This window comes from Electrophorus electricus, chromosome 1, assembly GCF_041902795.1.
Source record: "Electrophorus electricus isolate QZ-2024a chromosome 1, ASM4190279v1, whole genome shotgun sequence".
NCBI lineage: Eukaryota > Metazoa > Chordata > Actinopteri > Gymnotiformes > Gymnotidae > Electrophorus > Electrophorus electricus.
Window position 1 is genome coordinate 44,239,506 of NC_137497.1, and position 18,543 is coordinate 44,258,048.

Sequence of the window (18,543 nt, forward strand, 5' to 3'; positions counted from 1 at the left end):
TACACCTCAGCTCCAACACACCTGTGTTATTACATCCCTGCTTCAACACACCTGTTATTACACCTCAGCTCCAACACACCTGTGTTATTACATCCCTTCTTCAACACACCTGTGTTATTACACCTCAGCTCCAACACACCTGTGTTATTACACCTCAGCTTCAACACACCTGTGTTATTACATCCCTGCTCCAACACACCTGTGTTATTACACCTCAGCTCCAACACACCTGTGTTATTACACCTCAGCTTCAACACACCGGTTATTACATCTTGGCTTCAACACACTGGTGTTATAACATCTCAGCATCAACACACTTAATTCAGATCATTATTCACTAAATCTCAAACTACATTCAAAACACTGCACTTGCCAGTTTGGTAAGTTGCTCTCAAACTGCTGAAGTTAATTGTTAATTGTTAAAGTTTGCTGAAACTCTCCAGTCTTCTTCAGACAAATGCTACAACAAAACTAAGCTTAAGTACACAAAACTGAATGAACAACTGAGTAACAATGTCTTTAATCCAAAAGAAACAACATTGACTGATATTGAACATCTTACTCCATTGGTTAAAAGTCCGGTTTCTTTTGGAGTACAAAACACCTCATGGAAGAGGGTTCAAGTAACTATTCTGTTGTGCAAATTCATTGTGAATGTTATTTCCTTGTGAATGTTATTTCTGTCTTAGCTGCTTGCTCTGACTTGACAATTCCAGGCGAGCTCCATTTCACCGACTGTATAATTTTGTTGTCGGCCTCACAACGTTGGTCACACTGCTTGACACTTTCAATTAAACTGCACAGAGGAATCTTCAATAGAGACACACACCATGAAAGGCTAATTATACTTAGATAACTACTTTATATTTTGAATGGCATTGTTATCAATGCCGATATCTCTCAGGGTGATACAGTGGCAATAACACATTAAGGGAGGTGGTACTATTTATGAAACGGATCTCAGAGTTATACCAAAGGGATTAGCGCACAATGTGTTCCCACGAGTTGAAACCACAGGTGTAGACAGACACACACAGCTTCCTGTGTGCACTCCAAGCAAAACTGACCTTTATACATTTCTGTTTTATGTCATTTAAGAGCATTAGAAATTACACACATTGTTTTAAAAGTAGTTAATTTTCTATTTAAAGGCAACCGTTTTCCATACTGTCTTAGATTGTTTTTAGATACTTTTTTAAAAATTTCCTTGGGTATGAAATGTGCTACATGCATAAACTCACCTTGCCATGTGTTACGAGCATAGTAGCACCATATAAGCACTTCCCTGTACCACTGCCCAGCGTGAGGGTTCAGTCAGGGTCCGGCCTCCATTCCTCAGAGCTGACGTATGTGAGATAACGCTCAGGCTAGCCTGGCTCTTCAAGGGAAAGTAGCCTATTAGAACAGGTCTATTAAAACAGCTTTTCCTCTTCAAAGTCTCTGAATAGTTGGACATTGCCTCCATTTATAGCTTTTTTGTTTGTTGATCATTTTGTTCCATTCTTAGAAGAGAGGATGATTTAAAGTATTTGTTTGCCATGTCACAGTGGCCGGTCGGGCGTTTATTAATGATATCATTAGCAACGTGGATATTCTCTCACTGGCTTTACGAACAGGAAGTGAACCCTTTAATGGGGCTGTATGTGAAAAAGGTGTAAGAAGCACAGCCTTTACTGGGGTCAACGAGACGAAACAAAAAAGCCAGCTGGCCCAGTTCAATACATGTCGTGAACAAAATTGTCTCCAAATTCAGCATTCTTAAAGCCAAATAATTACTTTCTCTAAAAAGCTTCCGGATCATTATTAATATTGATATTTTCTAGAGTTCTAAATAAAAGAATAGGCAGATTTGTTTGTTTTTAGGAACCATCTCCCAGTATGGGGAAAGAAGAGATCTACAGGCTTTATACCGTATGTGTAAAGTCTGCCTGAATGTAGCTCTGGACCAAGGGTTAGGGCTAGTGTTAGTGTTAGGATTAGGTTAGGGTTAGTGTTAGTGTTAGTATTAGGATTAGGTTAGGGTTAGGGTTAGGATTAGGTTAGGGTTAGGATTAGGGTTAGGATTAGTGTTAGGATTAGGTTAGTGTTAGGATTAGGTTAGTGTTAAGGTTAGGGTTAGGATTAGGTTAGGGTTAGGTTAGTGTTAGGATTAGGTTAGGGTTAGGGTTAGTGTTAGGATTAGGTTAGTGTTAAGGTTAGGGTTGGGGTTGGGGTTGTGGTTAGGGTTAGGTTGTGATTAGGGTTAGGTTAATGTTAGGATTAGGTTAGGGTTAGGTTAGTGTTAGGATTAGGTTAATGTTAAGGTTAGGGATGGGGTTGGGGTTAGGGTTAGGTTGTGATTAGGGTTAGGTTAGTGTTAGGATTAGGTTAGGGTTAGTGTTAGGATTAGGTTAGGGTTAGTGTTAGGATTAGGTTAGGGTTAGGTTAGTGTTAGGATTAGGTTAGGGTTAGTGTTAGGATTAGGTTAGTGTTAAGGTTAGGGTTGGGGTTGGGGTTGTGGTTAGGGTTAGGTTGTGGTTAGGTTAGTGTTAGGATTAGGTTAGGGTTAGTGTTATGGTTAGGGTTAGTGTTAGGATTAGGTTAGGGTTAAGATTAACGTTAAAGGCACAAGTTGCACCTCCTGTGAGTTTTACAATTGCATCACTAACATCTTTATTCTCATATTATTTATAGGCTGGTTGCTTCTTTCGTTTAGGAAGCTGTACATATAACCAGACTGTAACTCTAAATGAAACCAGATTGGCCTCATTTGGTGGGCCTTTTCTTAATGGCGTGGGTCATTTGCATATCTCTGAGGGCACCATTAAAAAAAATAAAATAAATAAATAAATATATATATATATATATATATATATATATATATATATATATATATATGAGCGTCATGCTGTATCCACATGCCATCTTTTCTAAGAACATCTTTGCTTTTTCCATCAACATTAAATCACCTTCCAACCGGATTACGAGTGCACAGCTGCATAAGCAGAGTTACACAGAGCAAGACAGAAGTGAGAACTGATTTAATGAAAAGTGAAACAGCAAAGCAAAACAGCACCCAAAAAAGCCATCAGGGAGAAGCTTTGGTGAGACGCAGCGGCGTAGACCAGAGTGGGACGCCCTGCGCTGCCACCTGCGGGAGCTAAACAGGAGCTGGGATTGGCGGGCGCCAGACCGTCCTGCCTGCAGCCCTGACCTGAGACTGCGTGGGGCATTATGAAGCAACTGGAGGATGAAGCACAGGCTAAACTCAATAAGCTGTTGTTTCTGTTGTCTCCAGTGGCCAAACGCTTCACATGTTATTAAAGGCATGTGTTGCACGTGTAAATTTTAAACACTCGACTGTCCCCATCAGATTGGAAAGGTTTCCAAAAACAATTTAATTCACATAGTAAAACATCATATAATGTACTGTAGTAAAAAAGAGAAAATCTCCATTAAACAGCCTTTATTTAGACAAGGCTGGACAGCGACGTTGCAATATTGTGAGTGCCATGAGATTTTCTCTCTTTCAGGGTTTTGTACCCTCTAGTTCTGACTGACTGATTCCCTTCCAGTATCCGTCTCTACGCTGAGATCCTTCTGCATAATGTACCGTCGTTTTTTCAATATCCTACGTGGTGAATAGAATTTACGAGTCACCCCCTCTTTCTGGTTTTATTAGCATTTTCCCTGCTGTCCCAACTTTTATGGGTGGCACACTGATGAAACTTCTGGTGGAATGAAGGAGAAGGACAGAGCTCTTTCTGCTCCGCTCGCCTCAATTCATGCTGACATTCACTAGTGATACCAGGACAAACGCCTGGACTCTCCGCTATCCTAAACAGGTCTTCTTTAAAATCCACTGCTGCCAAAGAGGTCATGCAACTGATTGGTCTAGTGTCTCTTCAGTAAGAATGTGCGTCTGTATGCGTCTGAGACAAATAACATTAAGATTAGACCACTGGGAAATGATTGTAAAAAGACCTGTAAATTGGCTTTTTTTGCATTATTTCTAAGCTCTGTTAATAAGTCACAACAAAGCCTGCGTAAGTCTCCGGAATCCTCTCTCCACTCTCTCAGAGAAACCTCCTCACGCTGGTCACTGGCAGCCTCCTTCCCCGGGCCCTGACGACAGCGCTAAGCTCCACGCCGGCTGCACCAATCAGGAAGGCCGCAGGGAAGAAGACCCAGACAGCCAAACAAGCCCTGCAGGAACCAGAGAGAGCTGGAGAGGCAAAACCAGCTGCAGTTCACCAAAAATGATGGAACAGTGGATGACAAAATACACTCTACTGTCAGTCAGTGTGTCAGAGCTTAACCGTCATTTCAAGAGGATTTAGGGATATAGGGCTTAAATGTATCATTTCAGAGTCTAAACATTATCTTAAGAGTATTTAGGGACACCGGAACTACATGTGTAGCTGTGGTGAGTCTGACAACGGCTTTTATTTTTAACATTTCTCGTGGGTGCCAGGCATCGTGAATTGATTAAGCACCAGATGATTTGCATCATTCACAAAACGGAAAGGATCACATAAGTAACATATTTAAAACATGTCCACTGGTGCTTCGGTTTGGCCGTTTCGCAGTTATTAAGGTGTTCGTGCTGTGAGGGGTACCTGGAACCTTAGGCCTCTGAGCTTCCTTACATGTTCTTTAACGTGAAACTGCCGAGCGCCTGAATTCTCCTTCAAAATGATCGTGAGGCAAAAACATTTACAACACACTGTTGTGCAGACATGACTCAGCTACGCACCCGGCACAAACCAGCCTGCAACCGATGCAATGCCCCACACGAGATCGCACACATCAGCAGTGCCAGTGTGTGGGTGGGGTGGACTAGGATGCGAATCTCACACTGCCTATAATCTCACCCCCCCAAACACCCTGCACAGGGCACAGGGCACGTTTATCAGACCAGGGAGATAGTGCCCATCACTAGCGCATCATGTACTGCCGTTCCTTTTCTATTGTGAAATGTGGCCAAAAAAGTCTCCAAACATAATTAAATAAAATTAATCACACTAGTATAATTTTCTTTGTCTTACCCTTTCAAACCTTAAAACACATCACATCATCCTTCGTGTTTCATTATATGTATTCCAGTTGCCACAATACTCTCACAAGGCTTATAGATTAAGCCTTAGATATGGGAATGCATTAAATTAATATTTGCTATGGGAGTTTAAACATAACCTACAACTCCCCTCCCCCGAGAAACCTTTGGCACTAATAGTGCAGCCTGGCCAATTAACCAAGAGGACAAATGCTGAGGTTTCTAAACCAATTTCTTTGTCTGTAAAAAGTTCCTTCCTACTGATAGGGTGTGAGGATCGGCACGTCCGGGGAAAGGGTTTGCGTTGCTGAGGAGGCGAATGCAAACAAGACGACGAATGTGGTGTGAAAATGGCTCATTGATTTCCACCCGTCTCCAAAGACCCTTCTTTACAGAGACATTGACCCGCTCCCGCAGAGCGGGGGGCCGGCGCGGGTTTTCTTTAAAGGGCGAGAGTGAGCCACACGGCATGCTCAGCAGGAGGAGTGCGTTATGGTAAGTGTCGATCATAATGTGGCCTGTAAGGGTCTGTCTCCTACTGCACCTCACACCAGTATGAGTTACGGTGGGAGAGGCTTGCTTTATTTTCTACAGATGCTAGAAGAACAGAGGCATTGGGGTTAATTCCTACACCGGAAGCAGTGTTGAGAAAAGTGGAGAGTAAATAAAGAGAGAGAGGGAGAGAGAGAGAGAGAGGGAGAGAGAAGGAGAGAGAGAGAGAGAGAGAGAGAGAGAGAGAGAGAGAGGGAGAGAGAGAGGGAGAGAGAGAGAGAGAGAGAGAGAGAGAGAGAGGGAGAGAGAGAGAGAGAGAGAGAGAGAGAGAGAGGAGAGAGAGAGAGAGAGAGAGAGAGAGAGGGAGAGAGAGAGAGAGAGGGAGAGAGAAGGAGAGAGAGAGAGAGAGAGAGAGAGAGAGAGAGAGAGAGGGAGAGAGAGAGAGACAGAGGGAGAGAGAGAGAGAGAGAGAGAGAGAGGGAGAGAGAGAGAGAGAGAGAGAGAGACAGAGAGGGAGAGAGAGTAGCTCAGTGACTGCATCTGGATGAATACTGCCGGCAGTCTGTCTGTAGTGTTGAGCATGATGGGGTTTCAGCACACAAACCCATTCTGACAGAGTAGATAAGCGTTGTCTTTAGATGGTGGACCAGGTTAATGGGATAAATCTGACCTTCAGAGCTGCCTGCCTGCCAGGATCAGTACACACCCTGCCCCTCAGCCAGCCTCCACACGATCATTTTTAAACCCCGCCATTTGCACTGGTCCAATATATCGGCCTACGGACGTTGTGGAGCTACTGACATTACCAAACGTAACCATCTTTACAACATACACTGAATACACTTTACAGAGGCCAAGCACAGCAAGTCAAAAACATTAATGATTACCAAACTTATAATGTAGACAGAATTTGGAAGCTTCATGTATCTTAAGGAAGACAGACTCTACAATGTCATAAAAATAGCTTCAAATAAGACCCTAAACATGCAGGAATCTTATGAGTTGACCTGTAACATATATAAATCAATAAATTTTTCCTAACATATGTAGAGTGAGAATTACGGTAATGAATGCTCTCGGGTACGCCACACTGGCCAGAGAATGAAGAGCGACGGCTCAAAAGATAACGAATCCCCAGAGAAAAACCTCCCTAGAACAGATGAAATGAACAGAGGTGACATCTGAAATTCAGCTCAGTCAGCAAACATTTCCAAAACACTGAGTTCAAATTCCCAGATTCAAGGGGCCAAAATATTCAGAAAAGAAATGATCTAACTAACTAGCTAAAAAAAAAAGAACACAAATCCCACATTCTTTACTCTTCTGGTGTCAAATTACAGATTAAACTGGACAGATTAAAAAAAAAAACAACCCTGAAATTCTCTCAGTAGGTGCCGATACCAAGATATCTGAATCCAAGTCAAAGATGGAATATGATGAATCCTGTGAAGAATGTCTGTTAAATTAGATAACCTGGACATGGCAGATTAGATAACCTGGACATGGCAGATTAGATAACCTGGACATGACAGATTAGATAACCTGCACATGGCAGATTAGATAACCAGGACATGGCAGATTAGATAACCAGGACATGGCAGATTAGATAACCAGGACATGGCAAATTAGATAACCTGGACATGGCAGATTAGATAACCTGGACATGGCAAATTAGATAACCTGGACATGGCAGATTAGATAACCTGGATGTGGCAGATTAGATAACCTGGACATGGCAGATTAGATAACCTGGACATGGCAGATTCGATAACCAGGATGTGGCAGATTAGATAACAAGGACATGACATATTAGATAATGAGGATGTGACAGATTAGATAATGAGGACGAGGCAGATTACAATGTAATCATACACCTTTTTGATTGATAAACTGTAAACGACAGATGATCTGATAAATGAGACTTTCTAATAAACGACAGACGTTTTGGCTGCACCTTCTGCTTCATACATGGCAGATTTTTATTAATAAGACGTTATTGTGCATGATTTGGTATATATGAACAGTAAACTTTCATGTTGTCACAATTATACATTTTCTTGATAAATTTTCTTAGGCACCATCCATGTCACTATGTAAATGCCCCACCATAGCTGAGTGGGCCTGATTGAAAGTACATTTTATCATTTTTCCCAATTTTTAAAATCTAAAAGTTTAACGTCAGTCATCGCTGAAGTCGTTCACATTAATCTGAGCATTCTTAATTGAATCAAGGGAGTAGACGGAAAGAAAAGCTTTTTTGGAAATCAGAGGCACGTCATTGGGCTCCCGTTCTCCAAACAGGCCCCATTTACCCACAAGGCCAAGAGTTCAGTGGCTCATATCTGCTAGAGTCTAATTTTAGAGGTGATAATGAAAGATGTTTAATGGGCCTAGCATAAAAAATGAAACTCCGTGTGCATATAAAAATGTGTGTGTGTGTGTGTGTGTGAGAGAGAGAGAGAGAGAGAGAGAGAGAGAGAGAGAGAGAGAGAGAGAGAGAGAGAGAGAGAGAGAGAGAGAGAGAGAGAGAGAGAGAGAGCGCGAGAGAGAGAGAGAGAGAGGGAGAGGGATCAGTCTTAGAGAGGCTTAGTAAAGTTTTAAATTATTTGACTGTTTGTGAAATGTCCTTAAAATAATGACAAACAGGAAGTGATAAAAAGGTTTAAAAGTGAATAATAACAAACAGTGGTATCCAGAGCAGGGATGTAATTCCTCAATCAATTAAAACCTCCAATAACTACAGTTAAGACCTTTTCTGTCAGGTCTGTCAAGTGTATATATTCAGATTTAGAACCCAAAAGTATGATATGAATTTGGTAAGACAGAATTTAGCTATTTAGCTATCAATATGGACTGATTTACAGAAACCTCTGAAACTGGAGGGGTTTGAATCTAGATCAGATTTTAGAGATTTGTTACAGAATTGTGTGGCTGTGCTTGTTCCTGAGTTTAAAGATCTCGAAGACAACTGTGTTCTTTCCTTCACTTCTCCCTTCACTGACGTGTCTGATGACGATGTCTGATTTCAATGTCTGATTGTGCTGCTTTCTTTCCCTTCACTGATGTCTATGTCTGATGACGATGTCTGATTTCAATGTCTGATTGTGCTGCTTTCTTGGCCATTGCTCACCTGAAAAGGAGAATTTTTTTAATCTGAATGTGAATTTTCCTTGGTTATAGAAATCTTATGTAATTATTTTAAAAAAGGTACACACTGACTAAACAACTGTCATCAAAATAAAAACAACAACTCTTCATCTCCCCTCAGCTCAAAACGCCACGAAATGTTTCTGGTGTTGGTTACGGGTTCATAGCCGTCCACTAAACTACGAACTCAAAGCAGGCTCATTAACTGAAACTGGTAATCACTCACCCTGCTTAATTGGCCTCGTTGGCAGGCGAGAGGCTTCTGGGATTAAGAGTTTCAGTGCAGCTTTCAGCTCAGTACGGCCACATGCAGCAGAGAGGGAACAGGGATTCAGACACTTTATTTTGCTGCCATCTGTTCACGTGTATTACTTTTAGATGACAGCTCTGAATCATTATACTTACATGAACAAAATGTCGGCATTAAGGAGGGGAAAATGGTAATTCCAGGAATGTTATATGCACAAGCATTCGCATGGGATTTGGGATGATACTTGCTGATCTTGTGAAGTGTCTTGAGATATGAGCATCCTCAGGGCTTTCGTGAGCATCGCAGCAATCTGGGATTATGGTCAAGGGACAATAAATTGCGCTCAGAATCACACGACAAAAGTGTTAAGGAGGAGGTCAAAGTGACTGTATATGATGTCGAACATTTGTTGAACATTTGTGGGAGTGCGTAGCTCACTACAGGACACGCGTTTCTTCACCAGACACAGCAACTACTGCTTCTGACATCAGCACCGCAGGCCACGTTCATACTGAACCTGCCATACAGGAATATTTAAGATGTCTGCCTCACACTGAATCTCACCCTGACACAGCGCAGTATCACTTTCATCAGAAAGTTCAAATAAAAATAATATAAAATGTAAGATATGACTCATTTGAGACATCCAAGAAGAAAATGAGAAACTGATGACTTATTTAATATAAACATCCATCTGTAGCAGGGGGTGGTGTCTCAGTGGTTCAGGTACTGGACTAGTAAGCAGAACTAGTACCTGAACCAGTTCAAGTCCCACCACCGTTGGCCCCCTGAACAAAACCCTTAACCCTCCATTACTCAAGTTGTGTTCAGACAGAATTGTAAGTTGCTTTGGATAAAAGTGTAGCTTTTGTTTTAATGTAGTATTCATCACTGACGTCTGTGCAGAAGTAATTCCTTTAGACTCACTTTCAGACGTCCGTATCTACCGAGTCCAAAAGTAAAGAGAGAGGTGAGAGAGCAGGTCACAGTCAGCCTCCCCTCTCCTGGAACTCCCCTCTCCGTTCGGAGGTTACAGCCTTCTGGAGAAAAGGTTGCAAAATGTATTCAATCCACTCAAGGTTGCAGCGTTTGTCTCACGGACCAAAAGTAGAAAGTGTCTTTTTGGATACGTTCGCTACAGCTTGACTGAAGCCATGTTGTTGTTTTCTGGATCTGGAGCATACGTTAGCCGTGGTGTTCTGGAGGAGAAAGGCATACCCATCCCCACAGGACCACTGGAAAAACCTGCCCCTATCTTCATACTGTCGCCAGGGGCCATCCTTTCTGCTTATGGTGAGAACAAAGAAATCTGCATTTCTGACATTTTGAGCAAAGGAGCAAGAAGCAAGTGAGATTAAACCACAAAAAAGGATTTGAATGAATAAAACAGCACGAAAACAAACAAGAGCAAACTGAGAGCAAAATGCAACATAAAAACAAGAAAACAAACAAAAGGAACAAATGGCAAATGAGAAACTGATTGTGTTGGAGTCGTTAGAGGTGCGGGACGTAAGCAAGTCGTGAGGGACTAGTGGATCAGTAAATGGATGACTGTGGACAAGGATGTGGGTCATGATTGGAGGAGGGACTGGTGATTGATGGGCTGGAGGTGTCTGATTGGCTGTAGGAGGGTGAATGGGGCTGTGCGTGTGTGTGTGTGTGCGTGTGTGTGCGTGCGTGCGCGCACGTGCGTGTGTCTGTGTGTGTTACTGCACCTATATCCCCAGTCAGAGCTGCACATGCTGAGGAAAGGCCCAAAACAAAATAAGGAAATATACTCTCCAGTTCAGAACACAGAGCTGATATTGGTTGAGTTAATATCCTTGACAAAAAGAATGATAAAGATGCAGAAACCATTTACCCGAGTCTGTGAGAGGAGCGTTGCTTGTGCACTCTTAAACCAAGAGACTGTTCATGGCTTATTTTGTCTTTTGTGTTCATTATAGAAACGCATGTTGGAAATAACGATTCTGGAATTCAGATCTTATTCTCTGCTTTCACCATTTGTGAAATTGGCCTAGTAGGATTACACACTGAGGAACATGCTACACACTGAGAGACGTGTTCACACATGCAACCCCATGTTAGTAGCATGTTAGAAACACCTCCACTTCAGCCTGAGATTGCCACACCACCTCACACACATGCCGTGGTTGGGTGTGCACAAGCATTCGCAAGCACCCTGCACAAAGGACACAGTCAGTAATTGAATGTCACTGGGGTCATTTTACTGGGCTATTGGCTCGAACTGTAACCAATATTTACCCCCTCAGAGGTTGTAAATGCCTCTGTGAGAGTAAGGTGAGGACTCTGGTCAGACCATGTCAAGTCAATTAGAATTCAAACACAATGAAATCCGACATTATTGTCATGGAGCAGATCCACGGCGGGACCACTGGTGTGAGGTTCAGTCATGATTCATCGTCAGACCGTGATGTCTGATTGCATATTTCTTCCTGACAACAGAGCTGATATGACTGTTTACCTGTCCGGATTCCTGACAAATTACGTAAATTACGCTCTGAGTCTTATCTGCGCTGTAGGCACTCTAACACGGCTCAAACACGTCCGCCGAAAGACGATAAAGAAGGCACAAACAAAGCAAAAACAAACAAACAACCCAAAACAATCAGTCATTTAATCACGTAACGAAAGAGTCAAAACAATCTTTTTACTATATCCAGGAATAAACATCGGACCTGCTTATTTAAGCAATAATTCAGCTTGAAATAATTGTCATATAAAACCCAACTGTGGCAATAAGTACAAAAAACTACTATATATCACGTGACTTTACGGTGGCGCTGACATAAACGTGTAATTAAAGGGTAAGTAAATGTAATTAAAGTAAGCGTTTGTGTTTTATGGGCGGCGGTAACGTTGGCTGTTTCGCAGCTCACCTGAAGCTAACTCCATGGACGGTGTCCTTCCAAACATCCGGGAGAGAAAGTGGAGTTTATGACTGCTGACGAAGCAAGTTAAAACTGGAGGCCATGAAGAACTCACTGACCATGCAGCTATAAATAAAGCAACTCATCATGGCTTAAGGAGAACGCTGGAACCGTGTCCATATCTGCAGATTGCTGACACCAAGCATATCTCCCCCAAATCAGACCAGTTACCTTTCAGAACCGGACTGTCCTCCCAAGTCACACTTTATCGTGACGTACGTGAAGTGGAGAAGTCTGCGGCAGCGGCCGTGACACACTCTGAGCGCGTGAACAACGAGCAATCAGCCTGGTCGCCAGCACGCGGAAGACAACGCGTGCATCACGACGTCAGCGGGGAGGGGGGGAGGGGGGAGAGCTCGCGTGCTGAATCTGAATACGGTTCTTTTGAGCGTCGGAGAAACAGCCACGTTTGAAAAATGGGGCTTGATTGCAGACGTGGTGAATTTCGAATGTGTCAAAAGCAATCTGGACAGATAAAGGAGAGTGGAAGCGCAATACGCCTTAAAACGCGCAGAAACAAAATCCATGCAGGTTTGCGTTAAAGGACACACGCGAGCGTGAGTGATGGAGAGATTCCATCTGCACCTCTGACGCGCGCGCGCACACCAGAACGCTTTAGCACCCGACAGGAATGTGAAACGTGTCGTGGAAACTGAACAAAACATTCTCACTCACTTAAGCCGATCTGCTTTCTCCTGTTCGCTCTCGTTCCCAGCTACTCTGCGCAATTATTCTGCTTTACGCACGGGCAGAAATGCGTTAGGAAGGCAATTATTGCGCACGAGAAGAGAGGCCTGCCTGAAGGCTGGACGCAGGTCATTTGTTGTAGCTCTCACAGGTACGACGGGACAACAGCTGTTCCGCTGACTCCTGCCAGCACATTGGGATTATACACCCATGCCCGGCACATTCATCCATGTGGATTATTGATTATTGATTATCTACCGCTGATAAATGATGCAGCACAGCAATTTTATGGTCTCAAATGTAAATATTTGAGTTCCTTTGACATAATGTGTTGTTCTTTAACAGATACAGAAGAGACAATGTTATTAATAAAATGTGCAACTCTCTTTTGTCAAAATGCAACTGAAATATCGTTAGCAAGTCTGTTTTAAAATGCTTACAATCCTGGAAGACACTTTTTCCCCAAAAGTTCCAGCTTGTTCTATCCATGGGATCTTCTGCGTCCTGCTGGAAAACCTCACATGCGATTTTAATTACCACAGCTGGGAGGCACAGCTAAAGGCTGAGAGACGCTGCTAAACACAGCCGAAACACCACACAAGCAGAGAATTCCTGCCATGGCGGCACAGCTGGGAATCTGGCCGGCACGCCAGAAGGGTCGACCATCCCCGCTTAGTACGGCCTGCCGCTAACACGTGCTTCGGTTCCGCTCGTTGGACATTGTTTGACTGTGAAATTGGAACTGTGGATGATGCTCCGTCTTCATTAGACGCTGTCGGTCTTCATTTACCTGGTCGGGCACCGAGGCAGCGTTCAGGATCAGTGCTTTTGGCCTTCTGTCTGCCAACGCGTGTCTCTGAAGCACCCCAAACGCACGCTCGCCCTGGCCTGGCATCAGGACTTGACTGTGATGAATTTTGAATGACTATAGTTCATCTTGTATATCTGTTTAATAGCTTCTGATAAACATATGGAGCGGTATTAAACTGGCAATACAAGCATGGGTATATAAAACACGGAGTATTTAATAATGTAAAAACCAGACGGTACAGACAGAAGAATAACCCACAAATCAGGCAACAGTCAGGACATGGAGAGTTGGATAAAAGGAACAGTCAAAATAAATAAGCAGTAAAGACTAAGACACAAGCCTGTGTGAAGCGTGAGAGGCAAACCAGGAGAGCAGTAACCAGACAACGGGGATAACAGCTAGAAAGACACAGACTAACAGGAAAACACAGCAATACACAGGAGCTCTGTGATAAATGATTGGGTTGGAGGGGTGTGGGGTTCTGGGTAATCGAGTTCTGGGTAGGGTGAGCAGACCTGACAGACTTCATGAAAAGAACACGCCTTCAGGATGGACGGCGGGGCTTACAGCTACAGTTACGCTGGTCTAGGGCTGGACTGAGAAGCCACGCTGGACGCAGGGCTGGACGATGCTGGACGCAGGGCTGGACGATGTTCATGAACATACTGTACTGTATGTTCATGTAATGTGACAAATGATTGAATTTGGTAAGACCACACTACGCTTTGGTCATTTATTTAACTCACACGCTTGTAAGCATTTCGGAAACTGTGCCTCGGGGAGTATAGTATGCAATGTAATGTACTTAGAGAATGAGTGATGTAGGATATAATAGTGGGTAGACTGACACTTCCATGATACTGTCAAGTGAGGATGTATGATGCTATTCACACACTCCTTTTGCAAATGTAATTTAAAGCAGAAGAAAAGAAGAAGTTCCTGCATCCTTTGGTCAGATACATACACATCTCTGAAGTGTGCCAAAGGCAAACTGCCCCAAGGCTCCAGCCACAAGGGATGTGAGTGTTTCCGCAGTTATGAGGGATGTGAGTTTGTTTACCTGGATAAGAGGGATGTGAGTTCGTTTCCCCAGTTACGAGGGACGTGAGTTTGTTTCCTCGGTTACGAGGCACGTGAGTTTGTTTCCCAGGTTACGAGGGATGCGAGTTGTCCATGGTTGTTTCCACTTTTGTTCCAACCAGTCGTGTTGGAACAAAAGTGAAGATAAGGAATGAAGTGATGAAAACACATGAGAGGTGCTTCAGCCAATCAGGAACCTGGGAAAGATACTCCTGGCTAATCAGACACCTGTCAGTGAGACTATTGGTCAAACAGGCACTTGGCAATGAGACACTATGTGTAACAATGGCAAACACTGTTTGATCACAGCGCATGAGTGCGGTCAGTATAATCTTATAAAAACCGAATCAATTTGAGGGCATATTAAAATATGAATGGGACTTTGTGTTAACTGAAATGCAGACTGGTTGTGTGGTGTCTGAACTGGAGAGACACAGTGATGTGAATTATGCAGAAGCTGATGCTGTTTACATGTTTGGACTGACAGGACACAGCAAGAACAAAAACACAACAAGGACCAGCCGTAGATCGGACAGCGTGCTGGGATTCCTAGACTATGTAATGTAAAAGTGGATAAACTAAAGAGAGAGGGAGAGAGAGAGGCTGAGAGAGGGATGGGGGGGGGTAGTACTCTTAGGTATTCTCCATCTCACTGTATTCCCACTCATACACTGGCCTTGGCATTCCCCATCCTGCCGTACACCTCAGTACTTCAGCACTAGACAGGTATGTTGGCTTTAGTGGAAGAGAAGACGACTCCCAGGAGGTGATGATATGGATAATCTGAACTGGCTCGAGGGGGAGAGGTGACCTCGCTGCTTCCTGCTGTACATGTCACATGTTCCTGGATCACCAGGCCGGAGCACCATGCAGCATTGTGGACGTAAATATTCCCAATGTAACGCAACGCAAGAGCAATTGATCCCTTCATGAAATTTCTCCGTCGCCCGCTTGCCATGAACAAAGACTCAGACTCGGAGCGTGACCTGGGTTTGATTTAAACGTGATTCCACTTTAATCTTGTGTGAGAAGAGCTCACATCAAACGCTGGTGTGATAGATGATGGTTCTCTGCTCTTTACACGGTCGAGGAATTATGGGAACGCAAAAACTCTGCAGGCTGCTACAGAGGGGAGAAGGTTCTGGAAGAGTTCAGTTTGGTAAACGTTGATGAGCACACAGGGAGATAGGTGCCAGTGGACAGACGAGGCCCTCGAAGTGTTGGGTTCAGTTCAAACACGTGAAAGACAGATGTGTTTGTACAACTACATGCAAAGGATAGACGTGTGTGTAAGACTACACGTGAAGGACAGACGTGTGTACGAACACATGAAGGACAGATGTGTGTGTATATGAATACACGCGAAGGACAGACGTAAGCGTGTATGAATACACGTGAAGGACAGACGGGTGTGTATGAATACATGTGAAGGACAGACGTGTGTGTACGAATACACATGAAGGACAGGCGTGTGTACAACTACACGGGAAGGACAGATGTGTGTGTATGAAGGCAAAGCTACTTGTCTTGCTACACTAAAACTGCCATGAGCAGCAATAGTGAGACCTGTCTGTGGTTCAGAAACAGTGAGATTGTCATGCCTGTAACAGGCCTGCAAGAACTGTGCTGAGCAGAGATGAATCCCAGTAAATACAGCTCTCAAATATAAAAACATATTACGGAAGAAATGTATATATAATAAGTCAAATATGCAGAGATTGATTTTAACACGTACTGTCTTAGTCTGTGGAAACTGTTTGCAGAACTTGAACCCGCACCATGAAACTGTCTGCAGGTGTTTCTTGTCTTCTCTCCTAGATAACAGAACAAGAGTTTTACTGTTAGTGAAGCTACATGTTAGTAGAAAAGTCTAAAGCAGTTAGAACCAAACTCTCTCTGTCTTTGTAAGGGGTGTGTCACTCACATCAGGCAGAGTGCACTTTCATCACTTTCCTGAGGCTTCACCATTTCTCTTCTGCTATGTAAATCTTCTCTGAACATGTAAGGACAATTCTGACTCTTTATTAGAGATTACCACAATAGTATACACACACACACACACACTGCGTAAATAAACAAAGTATGCTTGCTGGTACAGCTGCAAGTTGTGTGTGTTTACAGCACACTCAAAGTGCCCATCATGCTTCATCTTTAGACGCTCTTCTGCTCCTGGACTGAACCTTACACTCTTCGCACTGATGGATTCCCTGTCCCTGGCGCTGGGCTCGTTCTGGAGCTCTAACTGGTCCTCTCGCTGTCTACACACCCACAGACTTTCACATGCCTGTATAAACCCGTGTACCACACTCCTCTGGACTCAGCACTGGCTGTGAGGTCGTCATGTGCACATTAGTCACACTTACGCCCCCCCCCCCCCGTTTATCACACGCACAACACATTCGTGTCTTTTAACTGAACCTTCAGCTCCAACGTGTCACACCTTTGATGATAACTGCGACATTGAGGATAATTTACCAGTGTGACATGCCCTTTAATTCACTCTCAAGCAGAAAACAGCTTGGTTTTCTGTTTCCTTTGTACTGACGAATGTGCAAGAGCACCTGGATCTTTCAGTAAAGGCTTTTATGCAAGATACAATTTGTCCCATGTACATGGTTTCCTTGGATATCTGTTGCTAAGAGAGACATCTGGACTGGTATCCCCAGGAGTTCTGTCAGAAGGTCATTGTTTGTTGCTGCTGAGCTGTGGAGAACTTAACGCTGTTTAGGACAGCTTTAGGTCACACATGTTTTACTAGAACAAAACACAACAAAACTAATTACAAAGTCCACACGGGAATTTTACTTAAATGATGATTAAGTTTTGGTGTGAACCTGAGTAGAAATCAAAAACATAACATTTAACTATTGCATTAATCATTTAACAGAATGGTTAAACCTATTAATCACATGTGCTTTGTCCTGTTAGTAATGTCTGACGTCATGTTACAGCAGGCCGCACAGCTAACATTCCTTAATGACACTGGAAACAGATTTGGCAACACAAGGTTACACATGAAACTGGTGACGTGCTGTGTGCACACAGAAGAGGTGAGACAAGGGTGTGACTCTCCAGGACACACACACGGACAAGGTGAGGTGAGGGTCCACCTCATCAGGACACACACACGGACGAGGTGAGGTGAGGGTCCACCTCATCAGGACACACACACGGACGAGGTGAGGTGAGGGTCCACCTTATCAGGACACACACACGGACGAGGTGAGGTGAAGATGTGACTCCCCAGGTCACACACAGATAGACACGAGGCCATCCAAAACAGCGCAGCTGGCATTTATACGACTTGATATGACTGACAAAAGTATTTTTTTGTTTTTATTTCCAAGGTGAAAACGTTTTGTGTTTAGGAATGAAAGGGCAGCAGGAAACCAGGTCGTGTGACAAGGTCAAGGAAACGTATGTAACTGAACCTCCATTCAACAGACATGTTACTCTGTCAGTCAACCCTCAACCTATAACCTCACGGCGAGGGCCATAGACCTACAGTGCCCTCTTGTGACTAGTCTTGGCATCACACCAAAATTTACAATCACAATGGACAACTGGATGCATGTTGTTAAAAATCAATTACAAAAATAAATAACATTACATTAAAAATAAAAGTAAAACCTTGTTGATCCGATTTTAAAAACACATTTGCTTTGAATATATATATATATATATATTTTTTTTTTTTTTTTTTTTCCTTATTAGAGCTGATTTCATGTCTTTAGTTATTGTGAAGTTTTTCATCTCCAGTTTACTGTGGTCTTTCTTCCCTCCATTGAAACTGCATCCACACAGACGTTAAAGCCGTTATATTGGAGCGCATGGCAGCTTTAATCCATACAACGCAACTCCTGGACGAGGTTAGAGGAGCGTTGCTTTTGCAGCAGAGCACTGCCCAACTCCTGATCATTCACGAGCGTGATCCTGGCCTCGTTACGCAAACTGTTCACTCACGCGTAACTTTAGCACCGAGGAAGATTCCTGAGATGGAAGGTCGGCATTGGCCTGTGTGCACCGATCCAGGATCAGCCTCATCTTATCATTATGACAAAACTCAGAGCCCCGCTGTCTGAAGGATAAA

The 18,543-nt window shown here is 43.4% G+C and overlaps 1 long non-coding RNA gene across 2 annotated transcripts in view; it reads right to left on the bottom strand.

Moving 5' to 3' along the window:
* LOC113584477 (uncharacterized) overlaps positions 1 to 12,141 on the bottom strand; it is a 29,371-nt gene extending 17,230 nt beyond the window's left edge. Inside the window, exons 1-4 of one of the 2 annotated variants that reach the window (XR_014116606.1) lie at positions 11,825 to 12,141; positions 10,055 to 10,208; positions 8,901 to 9,234; positions 8,175 to 8,657 (exon numbers count right to left, since the gene is read on the bottom strand). This is a non-coding gene — a long non-coding RNA (uncharacterized LOC113584477). Of the gene's footprint in view, positions 1 to 8,174; positions 8,658 to 8,900; positions 9,235 to 10,054; positions 10,209 to 11,824 lie in introns of those variants that run through there. The other variant, XR_014116599.1, reaches the window with a different exon arrangement.
* Positions 12,142 to 18,543: the final 6,402 nt, after the last annotated feature.